At 35.3% G+C, this 11,622-nt stretch overlaps 1 long non-coding RNA gene across 1 annotated transcript; it reads right to left on the bottom strand.

Annotated features, from left to right (window-relative positions):
• Positions 1-7,036: 7,036 nt before the first annotated feature.
• On the bottom strand, positions 7,037-8,785 carry LOC149986665 (uncharacterized). Its single transcript, XR_016500097.1, has 2 exons — positions 8,164-8,785; positions 7,037-7,527 (listed from the first exon to the last, which is right to left on the bottom strand). It is a non-coding gene; the product is annotated as an uncharacterized LOC149986665 (long non-coding RNA).
• Positions 8,786-11,622: the final 2,837 nt, after the last annotated feature.

Genomic DNA, 11,622 nt, shown 5'->3' with positions numbered 1-11,622 from the left:
CACCTTGGAGTGGTGTACCAATGTGGAGGTCCGAGGGAGTACTTGATATACCTGACGGATTCAGAACACTCTAAGTATGTTAATATTGATTGGATGATCAAGTATGATGTGCACCATGTTAGTGCCTTGGACATAGGATTCAGTACTTTGCACGTGTTGGACTTATCGATTGATTTTCAACCAGGGCAGGATAGAAACAGAACATTACTCTCGCACCTTTATGTCAAACTATTTACTTGGCGACTACAGTAGAGCTATAGACAATTAAGGTCTATGAAGGTATTAAGGACCAAGTGTTGACCTGTTGGACAAAATTTTTCTTACATCATAAGTCTACTTTTGCTTGGACTTATGCTGATTTAATGGATATTCCTACTAATGTCTATGAGCATTGTATCATTTTAGAGGAGAACGCTAAACCGATATGGCAAAGGCAACATCGCCTTAATCCTAAATATTTCCTCATGGTGAAGGAGGAATTGGACAAGCTTCTTGTGGTTGGTTTCATTTACCCAATACCAATAGCGAGTGGGTTTCTCCAATCGTCATGATGCCAAAAAAGAATAGAAAAATCCATATTTGTCAGGATTTTTGGAAACTTAATGCGACAACTAAAAAAGATTACTTTTCGTTGCCTTTCACAAATAGTATATTGGACGCCGTAGTCGGTCACGAATGTTATTCGTTCCTTGATGGATTTTTTGGATATAATCAAGTTCAAATTGTAATAGAAGACTAGCTTAAGATGACCTTTACTACGGATTGGGGCACATTTGCTTATCATATGATACCTTTTTGGTTGTATAATGTCCTAGCCTTGTTTCAGAGAGTGATGACTCAAGCATTCTAAGACTATCTTTGGCTATTTATGGAGAACTTTTTAGATGACTTTTGTGCATTCAATACTATAGAATAGATATTAGTTCATTTTTGTAAGATATTAGTAAAATAGATTAATAGTCCATAGAATAGTCAGTTTAGGAGGACGGTGTCATGTTGTGGTTCGGCTACTATATGAAAATAATGTAATTATGTACTTAATATATAATTTATTAAATAATATGGTGAAAGCCATGTTAGTAGATTTTAGCTGGTTTTAGAATATAATTTGATTATTACCTTGAGAAGAGGTTGTTTAAAAAGATTACTATAGAATTTGTATAACTTTAATTTTCTTTTTATAGTGGCTTTTAAGATTGGTTTTGGTTGATAGTAACTTCTAAATATTTAGAATCACCTTTGTTAGACATTGAAGACCTTTGAAAACTTCTTTTCGTTCTTTTATTTGGTGTTTAGAGTATAAATTATATAAATCTTATAAGAAAAGGATTGAAGAAGGGTTTTGGTAGCAAAGGGAGTAAGTAAGGCACCAATATAGATGAATGAAGATGAATAAAGAAAATCTCCATTCCTATTGGTCAAAAATCATGGACATTGAGGAGGCTGCCCGAGGCCATATTAGGAATTAGGGTTAGTTTCTCGAGGCCATTCGAGTTTTGAAGGCTAGGATCAGAAGGTTTAGATTTTTGGCTATGGTTTTGGTATAAGTTTTGTCTCATTTGGGGTTTTTATGAAGAAGTTATAGGCGCTCAAAGTTAAGATGTTAGTTTTGGACCTACTATCACTCTTTTGGGCATAACGCATGCGTACAGATAGCAATTGAGGATCAGCAACTACAACTAGAGAGAACACTTTTGTGGCTATACTTTTCACATACTGCTTACTGAATTATAAGTTGGCATGAAGGAGTTATTGGATTTTGAAGTCAGTACATGCAATCTAAGGGTAATAAGTGAACCGATTTTCTAGTGGTTGTGTCTTCAGCTATAACTTAAGCAATTTGACAAGGTTTTGGCTGAAAATTTCAAGGAATGTGTAATTTCATGTTAGTAAAGTTTGTGCATAAGTTTTATAACATTTTGAGGTTGGATTTTTGAGATATAAGGAAAATATATTTTTGGGTGCTTGTAAATTAGGGTTTATAGTGCTGCTAGGGTTTTTTAGATGCCAAAAGATCGGAAGTGAATTTGTAGTTGGTTGTTTTTGTGGTAAAATTTAAGGATAAATTCTACCTATCATGTAAATTTGAGACAAACTGAACGGTTAGATCAATAGTTATGATTTTCTAAAGTTTGGAGTAAGAAAACCCTTCGCAAGAAAAATATGTTTTGAAGAGATTTTATTATATTTGGAGTTTTATACAAAAATAAAGGAGTTTTGGAAGCTAAGACAAGAATCATATAAAGGTTTAAGCTACTCTCTCTATAGCTAGATATCCAATATATTTCCAGATAGCAAATCATGCCATATAACAATGAATGATTGATTCAGTTGTTAAAAGTGGTTATTATAGGATTACGATTAGAATCTGAAAATCAATAGCAATTATATAAGAGTTGTAGAAGTTTTTTGGGGTGTCAGACTATGATAGTCATGAGCCAAAGTTAAGCTTAGTGCTTTCTCTTTGTTTTTTTTTTTTATTTATTTTCTTTGTTGTTAAAGAATATCGATAGTTTCTGAATAGTGAGAAGTGAGTCTGTGGAACAAATCAGAGATTGATTTATGAATTATTGATTATATAATTGCAATACTAAGTGATTAAATTATATGAGAATTTATTGGAAGATTGATTATAGATGGAAGATTATGATTGTTGTTTATTGACAGTTGTGTGTGTATTTCGACAAAAGAAGTCTGTGATTACAGGAATTCTGTGAATTGAGATTGGTTGAAATAAAGCTTGTTATTCTTGCTATTGGATGAAATTTATTGAGTTTTGAGCAGACTTTTGAGAGTGCAGGGTTGAACATTGTGGTTATCGATTGATAAAGGAGTATTGTTACTGGGAGGAAGCATTGTAGTATTTTTTAGTGTTTTAGTGGTTCGAAATACAGTTAATTGTGTCACCCTAACAAGTGAAACTCATGCGCTTAATCTTTCCCTGTGTTCGAATTCTCCTATACAGGTTTATTCTAGAAGGAATTGTAGAATAAGTAAAACGACAATCACATTTTGGCGCCGCTGCCGGGGATTGATAATAGCATTGAGTGTTAGGAATTAACTGCCGAATGAATAGATGAGAAATAAGAAGTAAATTTAGTAGTGTATAATGAAAGATTATGGTTATTAACAATGAGAACATTGTAATAAAGAAAACATGTCAGTCGAAAGAAAGACAAAAGAGAGTGCAAGCAAGAAAATCGTTGTAAAATGAGTAAGAATATAAGTTAAAAAAGAAGCATCGATAAAGTTGAAATAAGCAATGGTTGCATGCATGTCGACATATCTGAGTATACCTAGAAGCTGATCGTTCTTTAATATTTCAGACATATATAATGTTAAGAAAATTACCAAGAGTACTCGCAAAAAATTTTGTTAACAACCCAACGTATTTCTTGAGTTCGTTAACTACAAGTAGAGGAAACATAGAAGAATTAGATACTCCATTGGGTACCTTCTCAATAGTAGAAACTGTCAATTTTGTAAAAACATGTTCCATAGAATGACATAAATTGCTTGCCAACAAGGGCCAATTCAGCGTATTTTAAAATCCATTGTTTTGACCTCCAATTCAACCAATAAACTTGTTGAAAGATAATAATAGTAAATTAAGGAGGTTGGAAAGTCCGGAAAAGATAATTGGAGAAGGCAAAAGTAATTTTATTCAGAGATTAGGCGGCACATTATCTTCTTCAATGGCGACGGGTGGTTCAGCGGTTCCAATAGTAATCCAAATGGGTGACATGAGCGATCGCACAATGAGCATGGCTCCATTACCTACTTTTAGGGGCTTTTCGGGTGCTGATCCCGATCAATATTTGTCTCAATTTTTGACAGTATGTATAGCCAATAATGAAGAACCAAAGATATTTGGTTACGATGGTTGTCAGCAATTTTAAAGGACATGGCATTTGAATGGTACAATTACCAACTAGTGGCTCAATTTTTGAATTGGAAAGCATTGAAGAATGTATTTAATATCCATTTTTGGTCAATAGATTTTGAGGATCGTCTTTGAGAGAGGTTAATGAACAGCAAAATGATCCTAGGAGAGGCGGTGGAATCGTATAATGGCCAGATGGATGATATACTCAGTAAGTGGCCGAATCACCAAATATCGGAGGCATTTATCTTATCCATATTAATCAATGGTTTGCAACCACTAGAATTAAAAATATTTGTGAAGGAAGCTCAACCCGTTACGATGTCTGCATCCCTTAATAGAGCCAAGGTTTGGGAGGAATGCCATTATGATCAGTTTTTAATTGGGAGTGCTACGTTGATTCTAGTTCAAGGCAGTTATCAAAATCCCACTTGGAATGGAGCAGTGGGTGCTTATCCACGAATATTAGATATATGGACTAATTACAATGCCACTATTTAGGGGCCAGTTAATATCACCCCATTATAAGCTATGCGATCAAACGTGACAACAAGATATGCTCCATATTTTCCATATTAACAATAAACATTAACTCTGACAGAGTTACTAATAATACCAGCCCCAAAAGATTCCAATTAAGCCTTGTTGTTGAACCTGACGAAGAAAATAGAAGAAATGGCCATCAATATGGTCAAGAATAAGGAGAAGACACAAAAGCCTACCAATATTAGAACCAATGTTTGGTACAGTAATTGTAAGGATCATGATCATTTGGTAACAGAATGCCCTTCACCCTCACAAATGATGGATCAATGTACATTTTGCGGAGGAAAGCACTTAACAGCTAATTGTTGGAATTTGCATAGGTAAAAACAATTCAGTAATCAGACCATAATCCCATCAACCCACTAGGACGTTGTCATAATGTAAATGCTTATAGTATGTAAAAACTAGTTAGAACACATTAAATGTTAATAAATCTAAATGTATGTTAGAGTGGATAATAGATTAAATTAGAAAGAGTTGGTATAAAAAAAAAACTTTATTTTGTTTTCCTTACTTAGTTTGATTATAGTATATAAAAATTATAGAACCTTAATGTTAATTATGAAGCCTTGAAAGGAGATAGGGGCCTAAAGATGAAGATTTAAACTAATAGGAGGTTAATTGGGAGGGATGAAACCAAGGCATGGTTGGATGAAGGTAGAAATAAGGATCTTCATCTCCATTGGTCAAAATCCATACCCAATGGGCTTTTAGGAGGCTGCCGGCGACCTTAATAATGGTTTCGGCGACTTCAAAGAGGCCATTAGGAAATCGGAGGCAAGGGTTGTAAATTTTAGGATTTTGGCTACAATTTTTGTGCAAATTTTATAGGGTTTGGAGTTAGGATGAATAAGTTATAGCCGTTTGAAGTTAAGGTGTCAATTTGAGACCTACTATTACTCTTTTGAGTTTAAGAGGAGTCTTACGGAAGCTTTTGGAGATCGGAAGGTGCGGCAGTAAGGGCAACTTCAAGACATACATCTTTTGCGAAGGAAATTTTGCATTTGGAGTTTACTTGAAGGAGTTATAGGGAGTTAAAGACAACGCATTCAAATCAAAGGCAGTAAGTGAGTGGTTTTGTTCAAAGTAGTCTTAGGAGCCATAACTTGAGTTTTCAAACGAAATTTTGGCTCAAACTTTGGGAGAATGTAAAAATTTGTGTTAAAAAGCTATCTAGTTTTGTGGCTTTTGGACTTATGGTTTGTGAGATATGAAGAAAATTGCGCGCGGGTATACAAAGATTAGGGTTTGAAGCGACTGTTAGGGTTTTGAAGATATCTCAAGATCCGCGACGAATTTGCGGTTGAAATTTTTTGTACAAATTAATAACAACATATCAGTACTTCATGTAAATTCTGATCTTGTTTGGACGGTTGGATCAAGAGTTATGAGGTGTTGAGGTTCGGAAGAATTTCCACATAAAGATATACAAGGTTTTAGAGTACTTCTACCATATTTTGGGTGTTGTTGGTTATTTAAGACTTAAGTATTTGGTGTAATTGTCCCAAAAGGAGAACTTATATATGTAAAATTAGGATTTCCTTATTTTAAGCTGATTGAGCAATTAGTGATAGCCAGAAGTCCAGCGCTTTCTTGAGGCAAAACCTCTCTAACCCGACATCTTGGTGCTTCCACTGAAAGAGCCTTAAAGCACTAATTTCTTCAATAATTTAAAATGGGGGATGAAAATCCAGGGTTAGGATTAGCAAGAGGTGTAGGTGCCCATGATTTATTCAGGGCATTTGCTCAATTTATGGAGGAAAGGCAATAAGTGCATGGAGAAGATAGGAGCACCACTAAGGCCTTACAAGTTGTGGTGGACAAGATTGGGTGGTTTGATGGAAGGAATATCACCAAGTTCTTAAGGATTTACATATGTGAAATAGAGGTGCATCAAGTTCCAAAAATGAAGATGATTACTACCTTTGATTTGGCAGTGATACCAAAAATAAGGGAGAGAGTGGAAGAGTTGCATACAGAGGCTATGTCATGGAAGAAATTTGAAGAACTGTTGAAAGATGAATTTTTTGAGGAGGATTCAGAAAGAATGACCAAGGTGACTTTTTTGGAGTAGATTGAGCAACGGCCTGGGAATCAAATGGCTCCAAATGAATTAATCAGGGAGTTTAAAACAAAGTTTGGTCAATTGCCATGGCAAGAGAGGCAGCTATTGGAAACAAAGAAAATTGGATTATTCTTGCAAGCAGCTGATAAACACCTGGAAGATAAGTTATTCTTTCACCTAGCAGACAAGACAACTGAGAGTGGTTTTACAAATAATTGGAAGCTAGTAAAAGAGATAGTGGGACTTTTGGCTAAACAACAGAAGATTAAGGCTCATGGTATAATATCAAGGTTGGAACCAGTACTTACATCTCAAAATCTAGAGCCACCTCAAAAAAGAATAAAGACTGTGAAGAATTACACTCTTGAAGAATTAATCAAGGGCATACGGGATTTGAAGGTGGAAATGACTGAATTGAAGAAATCCCAAATGATAAGCTTATCAAGGATAGTTGAAGGATCAAAAGAATTTGTGGAGAGATGTATGTGGTACCCTACCAACCCATTTTTTTTTTTTTTTTTGAAATTTTTGAAATTTTTAAATTGATAATTAATAATCTAGCCTACCCTCAGGTGGGTAGGGAACGCAAACCACCAAGATAGTATTTACGGGCGATGACATGGAATTCACCAAGGCAAACCAGCCCGCTAGTCCAATCTTGGCATATAGTACAACTTATGTTGTGGGGCTTACGCGGTCAGTGAACGAGACATTGTGATTCTGCCTTCGTGGCTAGAATCCTCCTCGTTCTCAATTCAGCTCACTGCCGAGGCATTACCCATTAACCAGGCAACGACAACGACGAATTACAATCCTAAGTTAACATAGATCATTCAATGTATGATGGCTTACCTCATACAATTCTAGCTTCCTGCACAATTAGTATACCACCGGCCTCTCGATCACATGCTAAGGTTTCTAGCACAAACTACCATAGATATCCCCAGGACCCACATACCTTCTACTGTGCTCCTTCCAATCACGATCCCATCATCTTGCTCCTATTATCTCCTTCCTCCATGTAATCAATCATCTCAACTCAAAAAAAAAAAAAAAAAAAAAATTGTTAGACAACGTCTCTAAGATCGGCTCTCGGCAAACGCACCATTTATGTGAGCTAAATTCCTCCACCCTTAATTGCGTTTAGTAATCAAGTAGATTAACTTCACTCACACGCAATTTTTATAAACCCTAAGTTCATCCATAAATCCTAAGTTCATCCAAAAACCCTAAGTTCATCTAGAAATCCTAAGTTCATCCATAAATCCTAAGTTCATCCATAAATCCTAAGTTCATTGATCCTAAATTTCCCTTCATCAATCATCCATCCCTTAAATCTCATTCATCCTATAACATTCATTCATTCAAAGTTTGTTCATCTAATTTTCATCTAAAGATTCATTCATCCAACCATAAGTCAATTTATCATCCAACTGATAATTCGTGCAATTGACCTAATTCATCCAAGATTCATCCTAAAAATTAAAGAAAATTGGAAGTCGCCACCTTCCAAGTCATGGTAGCGACCCCCTTGCACGAATTCCACTACAATGGTTGCATCACTAACTTTTTTATAACAAGCTTTGCTATTTTAGAAAGTAGACTTACAAGCGCTTGTCTTCCAACAAAATTCAATGCAAAACAACAATTAAGCTAAGAGAAATCTTGCCTCAAAGTTGCCTGACTTTCTCGGCCTAGTCAGAGCACCCCTGGCCACAAAAACCCTTGCCCTTGTTCCATTCCAGTTGTGCAACGCATATGCTTTAGCATTCCAGAAACTAGAATTGAAGCCGCATCACCTCCAACAATTTTTTCTTGAAAATCTTGAGTGAATTCCAAGATATGACCTTCCAAAGTAGCTTGAGTTGGCGGAGTGCTACATCTTCACCACGGCCGACTCCTCCTCTCTCCAACCACCATAACTTCCTTGGCCTTTACTCAATCTAAGCGTGAAAATAGTCCTTGCAAAGCTGACAACAAGAACCATACCCCACAAAAGTTTCAGCTCCAAATTCAATACTGTCCGCCAACACTCGCCTTCCAAAGTCGGACCTCCAGATCTGGCCGGCAGCTGACCTCCTTGTCACTAAAACCACCACAACTTTCTTGTTTTCTCTCCAAACAAAGCGGGCCTACTGTCCCGAGGGAGCTAACGACAAGATCTAACTATTGGTAAAGTTTGACGTTCTATTTCCAGATAACTAATACACTACAGCTGTGCAATTGCAGCTCTATAGGAACAAGGGTACGTGGGGATGCAATTTGGCATGGCTTCGCCCCAAAAAAAAAAAAAAAAAGAGAGAGAGAGAGAGAGCGAGTGTGGCCACCCCCACCCTCTTATCCAAGTAGGAAGAGACCAAAGGGTGGCGGCCACATCTCCACCATCCGAATCCACCAACCCTAATCAAGATCAAGGGCCCACATTAACCCTAAGTCCTAAACCCGATTTTAGTGCTGGACATGCCCAAAATCTCCAATTCGAAGCATTTTTTGACAAAACTAACTCCACCAATGTGTTTAAAACATATTTAAACATCAAGTTTGACTATTCATACATCCAAATCTAAGTTCTAGATCATTAAGAACCAACAATTTGACAAACCCATCACAATAAATTTACTTCTAATTATTTTCTTCTCCTTTTTCTTCTTCTTCTCTTTGTCCCTCTTCACCTTCTTCCTTCTTTCTTCTTGGCCTTTTTGTTTTTTTTTTTTTTTTTTTTTTTTGGCTCTTTTTCTTATCTTTCTTTCCACTCCCTTCTCCCTTGATTTTTCTTTCCACTACTAATCATCAATAAGCCACTAACATTAATGTCTATAACTAACTTATTATAACAAAACATAATCAAAATCCTCATTTTTTTTAGATTTTTTTAGTTTAACCAACAATGTGAACCAACTTTTGGGCTCACACAGACATGTTGTCTAGAGCCAGATATATCTTTGAAGAAGAAATGGTGTCTAATGAAAGGAGTGAAGGTCAAGAAGACAAGAGCTACGGAAATTTATTTTCTACAGGTGGAATGGATTTTAATGATGAGGCTGAAATTTTCCATAAGGATTTGTATGAAGGCAAATTGAGGGATATTGGAACTTACTTGAGCATAATGAAGAAGGAAGAAGGATGGATGGATAAGACCTTCAAAGATATTAGACATCAATCCTATGGTTATCTACTTAAAGATGGATTCTTATGGGAGAGGCCAAAAAGAGGTGATAAATTTCCATTAAAGGTAATAGGAGATCTTGAGACTAAAATTCATTTGCGGTTGAAATTTTAGAGGTGTCTAGATGGTTGAGTATGTCGAGTGCATGCAAAAACTTATGTTAATCTAATGATATGGATAGAGGATATTTGATCGTTAATTTAAAGAGGTATCAGAAGTTGGCAGATTGGGGTTCTTTAGGATTTCTGTGATATTTGGAGATCTACTAGCTAGAATAAGGTGAATTTTGGCGAGCTAAGTCGGGGACTTAAAGATGGAGATATATACAAAGTTTGAATGAGAATTAACAGTTGGAGAAGGAGAAATTGTAAGTCAAGGTTCGTCATCAACTTTTTAGGCGGCGTTCAAGGGACATCAGTGTGGATTTATGGCGTTTTCTTGCAATCTGTAAGTTGAATTGGATTGAACTTTTTGAGCATTTAGAAGACTTGCAAAGACAGTAGTGGTAGAAGTTTTACAACAATCGGACGGTCAGATTGAGAATTACAGCTTGCCGAAGCTCACTGTCTAGGATTAGGATTTAAAAATTAAAAAATTAAAAATTAAAAATAAATAAATAAATAAATAAAATAAAATAAAATAAAATAAATAATACTAATAAAAATAAATAAATAAAATTAACAAATAATAAAAGAAATTATGCTTATAATATCTTAAAGTTAGAAAAAATATTATTTCTAAGTACTTTATATTAGGATTAAGCTTTTACATTGAAATCCAAAATAGTTTGTATTTATATGGTTGAAACCAATTAGACTACTTGGATTCTTGCAAAACATTATTTTATCTTCTATAGCCAGACGCCCGGTGCATTCTCAAGCTAAATAGCACATAATACAACAACGAGAGATAAAGAGTATTCTTTCACATTCCATGTTATACAACCATTTTTTTGTGAAATTGGAGAAACATCAAATTTCAAATGATTGGTATAAAGGCCCTACAGAACAAGCTCATGTGTACAACCTTGATTACAAATTAATGGATATGTCTTTGAAGAAGGAGGATCCAAAACTCATCAAAGTAGGGATTCAATTACCAGAGGATGAATTGACAAGTTACAAGTCGTTAATTATGGAATATAGGAATATATTTGTATGGTCTTATAAAGATCTTAAGGACATACCTCCAGAAGTTATTCAATATAGAATCCCTCTCCTCCCTCATTTAATTCCTATGAAACAAAAAGAAAGAAGAATGAATCCCAATCCGCAATTAATTATCAAGGTAGAATTAGAAAAACTCCTCCAAGTGGGATTTATTCAACCTGTGGAGATTATGGATTGGATTTCACCTATGGTTTTAGTCAAAAAGAAGAATGAAAAACTCCGAGTGTGCATAGACTATAGGAAACTTAAGAAGTGCACTCAAAAAGATCATTTTTCTCTGTCTTTCATTAATACTATTTTAGAAGAAGAGGCAAGTCATGAACTTTATACATTTATGGACAGATATTTGGGATATAATCAAATATCCATAGTCCAAGAAGATTGTCACAAAACTGCTTTCACTATATCATGGGATACTTTTATTTATGTGGTAATGCCTTTTGGACTTTGTAATGCTCCAACGGTATTTCAAAGGGCCATGTCCTATGCCTTCTCCGACCTTTTATACAAATCAATGACAGTGTTCATTGACGACTTTAGCACCCAGTGTTCTAAAACAAAATATTTAGAATATGTTTGTGCTAGTCTTCAATATTGTCGAAAGGCCAAGATTACACTAAATCCTCACAAAATATTCCTAATATTTCAAAAAGAAATTCTAAAAGGATATGTGGTGTCAAAAAAAGGTAGAGAACCTGATCTAGAAAAGATCAAAGTTATTGTAGACTTAAAACCCCCTTCTACGGTGAAAGAAGTACAAAGGACGTTAGGACACATAGGATGGTATCGAGAA

This window comes from Physcomitrium patens, chromosome 22 (assembly GCF_059467195.1).
Source record: "Physcomitrium patens ecotype Gransden chromosome 22, ASM5946719v1, whole genome shotgun sequence".
NCBI lineage: Eukaryota > Viridiplantae > Streptophyta > Bryopsida > Funariales > Funariaceae > Physcomitrium > Physcomitrium patens.
Note: the sequence above shows the minus strand (reverse complement) of the source record. Positions and strands in the feature narration are given on the sequence as shown.